General features: G+C 27.8%; 1 long non-coding RNA gene across 1 annotated transcript; it reads left to right on the top strand.

Annotated features, from left to right (window-relative positions):
* Positions 1-1,494: 1,494 nt before the first annotated feature.
* On the top strand, positions 1,495-10,029 carry LOC146998518 (uncharacterized). Its single transcript, XR_015039498.1, has 3 exons — positions 1,495-1,701; positions 6,831-6,912; positions 9,803-10,029. It is a non-coding gene; the product is annotated as an uncharacterized LOC146998518 (long non-coding RNA).
* Positions 10,030-10,417: the final 388 nt, after the last annotated feature.

Genomic DNA, 10,417 nt, shown 5'->3' with positions numbered 1-10,417 from the left:
CTACGAAACGTCGTTTTAGAAGAATGGGCTACATAACCAAATTTCTATCTATACTCTGGTAAACAGTACATTATTTGCTCATCAAAAGCCTAAATTTAGCTAATGCTCGGCTTAGTTCTTAAATTGCAATTTTAGCCACAGCCCCCAAAAAAGACGATGTTTGGTATTTTATTTCATTACTTAGTTATTCATCTGTAATTTAAGAATTAATTAAATTTTCATTTATCTTTAAATTTTTATTGAATTATAATAATAATCATTTAATATTCTAGTTGCTAATTATTTTATTATTGTAATAGTTATTTTATTTTTATTTATTTATTTATTTATTTATTCATCTTTCCTGATGGCCTTCCATAGAGCTCCAGCACTTCTAATTTTAAAAATTAAGTCCTGACTACAACCAATGATTGCGAAAATAAAAGTCATGTAACTTATTTAGTGATAATTAAATAAAATAAAAGCCAAAGCTTTTATTTTCGCCTTACTTGGCTTTTATTATATATATGTGTGTGTACTTTACATTTAATTATAAGGACATATATATATGTACTTTACATTTAATTATAATTTATTTGATATATATATATACATATTTACGTTTGGTAGTATTACCGATTGCAATAAAAAGGGAGGTGCACATCTAGATGTTATAACGGACCCATATACAAAATTTCAACGTTCTATAACTAACCGTTTTTGAGTTATGCAAAATGCATACATACGTACTTACACATCACGAAAAAAATCCCTTTCAAGTATCAACTTAGAGTCATAATCATTAGTCATAAGTATCAGCTTAGAGTAAATGGGATTACATTTAATTTTGAAAAAAAAAAAAAAAAAGAGAGAGAGAGAGAGTCCTTCATTGTGTTCGTACGTACAGGCTTCAGCCCAAAAAATAATTCACATGGATTCCGTAATCGTCAAAAATGGATATTTCCGTTAAAATATGATACCCAAAAGTTTTCTCGATTACAATAATTACTACCATTTTATTTGATACAAGGAAGTAAAGAACCTATATTAACCTACATATTCTTATATAAACAATACCTAAGTGCAGTATATAAATATTTTAAATGAATAAAATCTGACTATGGCACGCTCAAAAGAAAAAAAAAAAAAAAAAAAAAAAAAAAAAAAAGATAAATCATCTAAATTTTCAAATTACAAACATAAATAGCAATAGTAAAAAGAAAATACAAAATAACGCTTCACGCTATCAAAATTGCTCATATTCTTAAATATCAACAACTAAATAGTATTTCAACTAAAACATATAATGTAAACAAGAGTTTGCCCGATGCCCAAAAAAATTCAAAATTATCTATGAAAAATATGAGCGCATTGTGACGCAACCGTATCATTCGTATTCGAACAGCAACCGCATCATTCGTATTCGCATAGAAACCTCATCATTCGTATTCGCATAGAAACCGCATCATTCGTATTCGTATAGGAACCGCATCATTCGTACTCGAACAAACCGCATCGTACGACAAATGCGAGTAACGAACAGATGCGAGTAACGAAATGAATTTGTGAGTACCGAATCGGTACTTCGAGTCAACCGATGTACCCGTTACTCAGTAACGAATACATGCGGTTTGCTCCAGCTCTACTGTGTGATTTGAAACGAAATCCAAAATGGCTGCGCTATGAGATTTACTTGTATGGATATTTTTTGTTGCATGAAAGGTAAGTTCAGTTGCAATACTTGTATGTTTACGTTTTTGCTTTTGGAATATATGTTATTTATGTCATTTTGACAGTTAAATGTTTCACAGCTTTATGAATTGTTTCCATTCTGTCATGAATTACGTGTATAGTATCTCAATGGCTCACTCTCTTTTCAGATATCTAATTTGCCCTGCTATCCAAATGTTTATGATTGAATTTTTTTTAGTCTAGTTTATGCATTCAGTTTCAAAATATTATGTGTGAGTAGATTGCTTATTATTTTATTGCAACAATAAATTTATGTTAAATAGTTTGAATAATTTTATAACAAATAAGAGTTTGCATTGTTTTGTCCGAAATATGTATGGTTGAAACATTATCTTGATCTAGTTTGTAATTCAATTTTAAAACATAGAGAATTAGAAGTTTTAAGTTTTTTTGGGGGTACTGTTCTGTTATCCGGACCAGAATCGGAAATGTATGAACCTGTGTTTGTAAGTATGTGCATAGATAGATGTGTATATGTAGACACACACACATACAAATTTACAAGCATACATAAATACATTTCTGAACCCGGTCCTGATAACAGAACAGTACCTTTTTTTAATCTTTTTTGGGCACAGCTTTAGTATTAGTCCTTTTTGGCGAGAAATTTGTTTGGCGACATTTTGGAGCGATAAATGAAAAATTATGATAACCTTGGTAACCCTAAATACTGAGCTTCAAACATGCCGCCATTTCTGTCCACGTAACTTTAACGAATTTGATAGGTATCAGAGCTTTGATGGCAGGAGAGATAAATTGTGTGTTTTTCTTAAAGTTACTTTTGTGTTAGGAAAGCACAACATTTAAAATATTTTTTAAAAAGCCAAATTTTTGATAGTTAAAACTAGTGCTTTTAATATTACATCACATGAGTCTTGACATTTTTTCATATGTCAACTCTGCATATTATTATAAACGCCCCCCCCCCAAGGAAAAAAAAAACACATTTTCAGTAGCATGAGGTAAACTCTTGGTGTTTCCTTTGCTAAGGAGATAAAATTACAATGGTCTAAAAATACTTGTATACCTCATATTAGAACTATAGGGATGTGTAATTGCATGAATTCATAGGTTCAAATCAGGTTTCATTATTGCTTTTATAATATTTTCATAATTTGACTATAAAAAATATAATGTTGCTTAGATTATGGAATATATTGCTTATAATTTAGAGTTCTCAAATTTTGTAAATCTTACAACGTAACAGCTGTATATGAATAACCTTCATTGAGTATTATTACTTTCATTAATAGTATGTTTACATAACAGTCGACTTTTTATTTTAAATTTTATGCAAATTTTCTACATTACTTAAACATTTTATCTAACAGAAATCTGAATTTTTTGTAATAAAAACTCTATAATAAAAGTAAGAGTACAATTTATATATAAAAATTTGACTACATGGCAAGCACTTAGATACTGATTACAATGTCTTTAAATGTTATTATCATAAAGTTTAGATATATTCTTATTAAGTTAAGATATACTTTTATTCTATTATAAAGTTTAGATGTACAGAACAGAAGGCACACTTTGTACTTATGAGTCGGTCAACCACTTGTGGCAAGATAACTTATGATAACAATTAAGTTCAAATGTAAAATTTAAATTCAAATAAATTTGTAGCCCAAAGGCTGCACAAATCAATTTAATGCAAAGTTGGTTAAAAACTTAACTGGCATGGAATTCAACTATCAGCAATTATAATGCAAGGCTGAAGACTACAAATCTTTTCTTATCTAGCAACCTATTAATGTGGCCTCAAAAGGCAAAAAACAGTTTGTTTTACAAAATAAAAACTTCATTTGGATTCTGGTAAGAAAACGGATGGAGGAAATTGACAGTAAAGATCCCAAGAATAAAATAACTCTGGTTACAAAATAAAGGAACGTTACAATATACTTTGTTCCCTGATTAATTATTCAGTACATGAAATAGTGTAATGCATTTTTGTTTGCATCACATACAAATTATTTAGTTTATTTAAATGCTTTCCAAAACTGACAGGATTTTGCAAACATATTGACCATGTTTTTTGACCTATAGATGCAACACTTCTTCTCTTCAGAAGTAAGATTTAGAATTAAGAAATAAGAAAATAAGAGAGAATTATGAATAGAAAATAAATACATATGCTGGCTAGCAGAAGAAGGATGCCTTCATAAAGTACTTTTTAAGAGAAACTGGCTCAGATTCACATTACATCTACGGAAAACTACTAAAACTCCCATATAGCCAGCCTGAACTACCACTGTTCAGTGGCTATCACTCCACCACTAGTGGATTCCAATGACTGTTCGAATTTTTCACAGAAATCATCATTTACGATTATTGTTGTATTATTACCATTGGTACAAAATTTACTCATTATGATAATTTAATTTTAGCTTTTAAATTATAATCATAAATTACTTGTAATAAATTGAGGGATTAAAAAATATACATTTCTTAATATTTTTACCATTTACAATATTTAATTATAAAAAATATTTCTAACACTGGTACAAAACTTGCCCATTATAATTAAATTTGATTTCCTTCACTTTGAAATATTTTTTATTTTCTTTTAATAACAGAATCTAAGAAACTAAAGTAACATATACTAGTTTGAAATGCATTTATTAACCTTTTGTAAATTTCATTATTCATAAACATAAAAATTAACCTTTTGTAAATTAAAAATATTAGCTAAGTACTAATATAATAAAATATAAATATGAACTAACTACTTAAAATATTAATGTTTAATACATTATATTTTGTAATTAAAAATATTTTGTAAATTTCATTACTCATAACATAATAATTGTCATAAATTCATTTACAGTAGTGTTTCAAGAATTTATCATAGCAGTACTAGAAATATTGAAAATTAGAGAAAGACTGTTTATTCTGAATAAGAGCTTATATTTTAGGATTGTTATTTAGTCTAGATCGGGTTTTGTTGACAATCCGCCATTTTTTTCCGATCTTCAAAACCGGGTCTACCCTGGCGACCGAAGTTTGTCGCCAAATGAAAAAATTGCCAAAAGGACCAATACTAAAGCTGTTCCCTTTTTTGAATATTTTATAAAAGGATTAAGCATTTTTCAAACTGCATATCATTTTAAGATTCGACTTGCAGGAAGACAAAATATGGTCATTCAATCAAATGCTTATGATTGCTTTTAACATTTTCTCATAAATATTGTTTGCATTTTTATTGTATTTTAGATACTTTAGTTATGTAAAGTGAACATGAGAATATTAGGAAAGCTGAAGAATATGAATAGCTACCATAATTCATGTATTTTTTCATCCAGCCCATTGTTTTAGAAACCAATGCACCATTATTATATGCTGGCTTATTTTATAGTTATATGCAGTTTAATTTTATGTTCATGTTACTGTAGTATTGTCATTATAATAAAAGTATTGATAATTTTTGTTGAATCTTGCAAGTTGCAAGTTTGCAGAATATGAATAGATGGAAATATAAATGTTATCCAGAAAAGTGAATCCTTTTTGCTGAAATAACAAACTGTACTAAATGATTAATGTTTATATCATTTAAAAAATGCCAATATTAAAGTTTCTCCCCTTTCTCTTCTTTGATTTTGAAATAATTTATAATAAAATAATATATGCATAAGTGTAATTAATGTAAAGTATCATTAAATAATATAATTTATTTTTACTGATATTTTTATATTTCTTATCTGGGCTTTCTTTTGGTGTTAGAAGTAGGAAAAGACTGTAATGTTTTAATTAAAGAAATAATTAAAACATTACAGTCTTTTAAATAACACAATTACAGTAATGTTTATTGAAGCAATCAGTACTCTGTGATCCCCAGTGATTGAATAATGTTAAAATGCATTGTTCATAAGGAAATTTGCTTATCTTTGTGTTGTAGTTTTTTTTTTAAACAAGCTGAAATTTGAATTATTGGAAGCAGTTTGAAAACCCGAATTATTTCCTGAATCATTAATCAGGCCAATATATAACATACAAATTTTCATACAAAATTATTTCTTTGAGCATATTATAAAGAACTCATTTAATTTTATTATTTGTACAAATTTTAGACAAAAGACATTAGACATTTTTAGACAAGGATTTTAGACAATTATTTCCTGAATCATTAATCAGGCCAATATATAACATATAAATTTTCATACAAAATTATTTCTTTGAGCATATTATAAAGAACTCATTTAATTTTATTATTTGTACAAATTTTAGACAAAAGTAGCATGTAACAGTTAAAGATTTATTGAAGACTACTTGTTATTTGTGGTAACAAAGAAGTGTGAAAGATATTGTCACATTAGCAAACATGACGATCATTGATGCTTAGTTTAGGAATTTAATAATATACTGAGAAATGCTGGGAACTTTCAGAAGTGGACATTTCGGAAATGATGGGCTTCATAAGAAATTTACATGGTTTTATTATTTATTTTTTAGTTAAGAATGGATTTTAATGTTCATGTGAAAGAATTTGTTTAATTATATGTTAAAGAATTGTTAAAGTTTGGCATTTAAAAAAATGAATTAATAGTATGCAATTATCTTTTTATTATACATATATTAGTATATGTTTCAAATGCACTATGTAAATGTCAGTGCTAAACAATTGAGATACTATTGTCAGGGCAATCTTTTCTTATACATGAAAAATTCTGATACTTTCTGATCATCTGCCCTCACAGCTTCAACTTATGCTAAAACTGCAAGAGTATATACACAATAATAGCAAACTATGAATATGCATACCACACACATGTATTTACATGCTTTATATTTAATCTTTATTTCTGAATAGTATTCCATTGGATGAAAAATATGTGAATATTGACCCAATATATATATTTTTGTGTGTGTGCATCCTAAATTTTCTTGTTTCTTATAAAGTGCTTATTTGAATTACTACTTGTGAAACAGAGCAGTAGATATGAACCATAAACTAACCATTTTGCCAATTTTCACAGCTTTGCAGATAGTCAGAAAGCACCAAAATTTGTAATAATGTTAAGTTTAAATGATGTTCTATACTTTTGTGTTAATTTTTCTATTCTATTAATTCTATTATTGTGTTATCAAACTTTCTGTAGGAATTTCAACTGGTTAAGATACATGTGGAATTAATTTGGTTTTCAAGATTGAAAAAATTGCAGCTGAAGGATTTTGTAGCAGGTCAGTCAAACTGGTTTTAGTTTATAATTTAATTTTGGGTGAAGAATTCTCAAATTTATTTATCATAAGTGTCTAAAGGTCTTCTAAATTAAATTCTGCTTGTTTTTGAAATTTTTCATGACATTCATTCTTTGAGGATGATTGATGATTATTTTTTTTTAATTTACTAACTTATGTCCAGGCACATAATGTTGCATTTAATGCCATACCTTAAATATTGTAAAATGTTAAAATAATACATTTCACTTAAAAATGTAGTTGTGACAGTAAATTTTCTGTTACATTTAATCATATCTATAAACACTGGTATACATCATTTTTCAATAATCTATATATTATTTTGTGCATTTCTTTTACAACCAAGATCTGGCATATGACTTGCTTTTCAAACTGATGACATGGTGTAATAATGTAATCTAATGGTTAAAGTTTACTATGGAACGGGCCAAATTTAATAAATTATTCTTTGATAGAAATTTATTCATGTGTTCAGTGTGTCTCATCTTTTTAAATTGCTAAAGTAAATTTTATGTACTTGTATTTAGGATTTTTGACTGTATCAGAGTAATTTTGTTTCAGTTATTATAACATGCAAGGGAAAAAATTCATACATAGCTCCGTATTTAAAATTAGTTAATTAAAGTCCTTAATAAAGAGGTACGTTTTGTTGTTTTTAAAGTCAATAGAGTTTAATTCAAAAACATGCCACATTAAAGGTTACTTTTTAACCCAATTTAAAATTTTTATTATTTTAACATTACCAATAATTGTTATTTGGAATGTTATTTTAACTCAGATATTGTAATAATGTCAAAATTCCTTACTTTTTGATAGGTAATCCAAATGTAAAACAAGAAAAGAAAAAATTAAAATGTACAAGTATATTTATTTCATACCTCTAACAAATAAAAACAACACAAGCACTTTTTACTGTTTATCTGCATAGTGTGGCATGTCCTTTAAGACTGGGATTTGTATGGTCAAATCCATGTTTCAGTTAAAGGAAATGCATGCACAGTCTTCTCATTTTCACTTCGATTAAGGATTCTGTTTATACTAGCATAAGAAATGTATTAGTTAATGCAGTGTTATACATCAATATTTATAGACAATTATTGTGGCTATGTTTATTATAATCTTGTTCACTGTAATGGCTGGAGTGCCTAAACCATCATGCTGTGTAAACAAAACTCAAATCTTCATCTCTGTATACTGCTCCACCAGTGTTTAAACCACTGAAATGGTGATTATGGTAGAACATCTTTGGTAAAAATTTACTCTACTGTAACCCTTGGTGAATCTTTTTTTATATCAAGATCGTCACCTGAGAGGATCGGCACCAATTTCAAGATGGCCGCTACACAAAATCAAAATAAGAAGTCAAAGACATACACAAACTCGGTGTCCATGTACACATCGACCTAATTTAACTAAAAAAAATAAATAAATAATAAAAAAATAATAAATAACTGCACAAACTAGGCGTTGTGCACTGCCTCAACTTTGTCCATGTACACATTGATCTATTTCCACTTTAAGAAAATCAGAAAGTTAAAAATATCATGTTTACCAGAAAAAATTCGCCACTGTCTTAACACACAGAGACAGCCAAAAATACACAAACAGAGAGGAATAAGTTACCAAAAATACATATTTCCTAACATGAAAACATTAAACAACAAATCTAACAAAAATTAACACAAAGAGACCAATAAATAAATGAAACGTAATTTTTTTAACATACCTTTTTTTCACATGCATACATTTAGGCTTCCCACCACCATCTCCTCCATCCTCCAGATAAGCAATTCAATTAAATTTTTCGTCTCTTAGTCACCTCAGACATACTCAAACGATGGTACCCCACACCAAAATAATAGCATGTTCAAAATACAAGACCATACCACTTCCATGCAACCAAACACAGCAATTGAAAAGAATGGTAAGAACCAAAAACCTGGGTCCATACAAAAGGTTTACTATTACAAAAAGTAGCCCAAAACTAAATTTATCACAACACGTTGGTAATATTTGCAGAAATAACTCCTTTTTATTGACAAAAAAAAGTGTTTTTTTTTTTTTTTTTTTTTTTTTTTCACCAAAGGCTACTTTCGCCAACATTATCAACATTAGGGTTACTGAAAAACTTATTTCACGCAATGGGCTTCCGCATTTCACAAACAACCAATACTACTTTGCGATTTTTTTTCAGACAGAAACCAAGGTGTACCATACAGTAAAGATTAGCCACATCTTCATTTACTACTGTTACAACATAAAATATACTTCTTTGGTAAATTTCTGCAGTTAAATTCAGAAGTTTAAAATTGCATATTGCTTATCATGATCAGATTTTATTTTCTGCACATAGCTAACAATTACTTATGTGTTACCAGATGCAGTTAATTATTTTTTACTTGCCAATCTCATGAAACAAGTTTTTTTTTTTTTTACTCCTGCAAGACAACTTTACTTTGTGTTGCAAAATAAATTCATTCTAACTCTTTTTGGACTTGCCTACACATTAAATTTAAAATAGTTTTATGATTAGGTAGGATGTGATTATCATAATTTTGTTTCTCTTTTTATCTTGGCAACTTTATATGTTGATTCGGTATCCAGGTTACCTACCAGTGGCTGATTGATAAAACTGCTCATATGTTCAGTTGGTGGTTTGAGTTTATTTTCTGACATAAAAAATTTTAAAAGGCACCCCCCATGTTTATTTTACTATAATCGAAAAATCAAATAATTGCTACTCTGCTTATACATACTAAATGTTAAAATATTTTAAATGCTTCCTTTAATTTGCATTCTAATAGTCATTTGTTTAAATTTAATTATGAATTATATTCACATATAGTAATTGTGAGTGTTTTTTTTATTTTAGGTGCTGTGAAAGGCAATGGCAGAGATCCAGTTTATCAAGAGTTCTTACATACATAAGAATACATGGATATAAGATTGTTTTTCAGGAATTCAAATAAAATGTGATAAATTGGATTAGTAAAAACTATTTTGAATTTTGAAAAGTGTTTTTCGTCTGTTAATCATAGTATAGTGCCATAAATTTCTGAATTTGTTTATTTTTCATCCAAATAAATAAGGTTACAAAAATTTGTCATATTAATAGATATTGCAAGATTTAGCATTATTATAAATATTTATTATAGCAGATTTAGCTGAACTACTTTTTTAGTCTCTGCAGATGAAGGCACAAAGGTAAGTGGTTAGATATTTTTCTGTATTCCCCTTGAAGTAATTTTATCTGGTAAATTACCATTACTTATATACTAAAGGTGAAAGAATAAGCTTTCCTTGAAAATACAAAAATTTGTAGACATTTAAAAAAATTGGTATATGTAAAAAAGTTCTCAAATTGGGACATATGCGAAACAGAAAATGTTATATATGAAATAGTTCAGAAATATAAATATTTTCACTATTTTTTAACTATAATTCACTGCATTTGTTATATATAATCACAGTTTAAGGTAGCAGTGCT

The sequence above is a fragment of the Stegodyphus dumicola genome, chromosome 2, assembly GCF_044657685.1.
Source record: "Stegodyphus dumicola isolate Sdum_Otavi_A_Nest chromosome 2, ASM4465768v1".
Classification (NCBI taxonomy): Eukaryota; Metazoa; Arthropoda; class Arachnida; order Araneae; family Eresidae; genus Stegodyphus; species Stegodyphus dumicola.
Note: the sequence above shows the minus strand (reverse complement) of the source record. Positions and strands in the feature narration are given on the sequence as shown.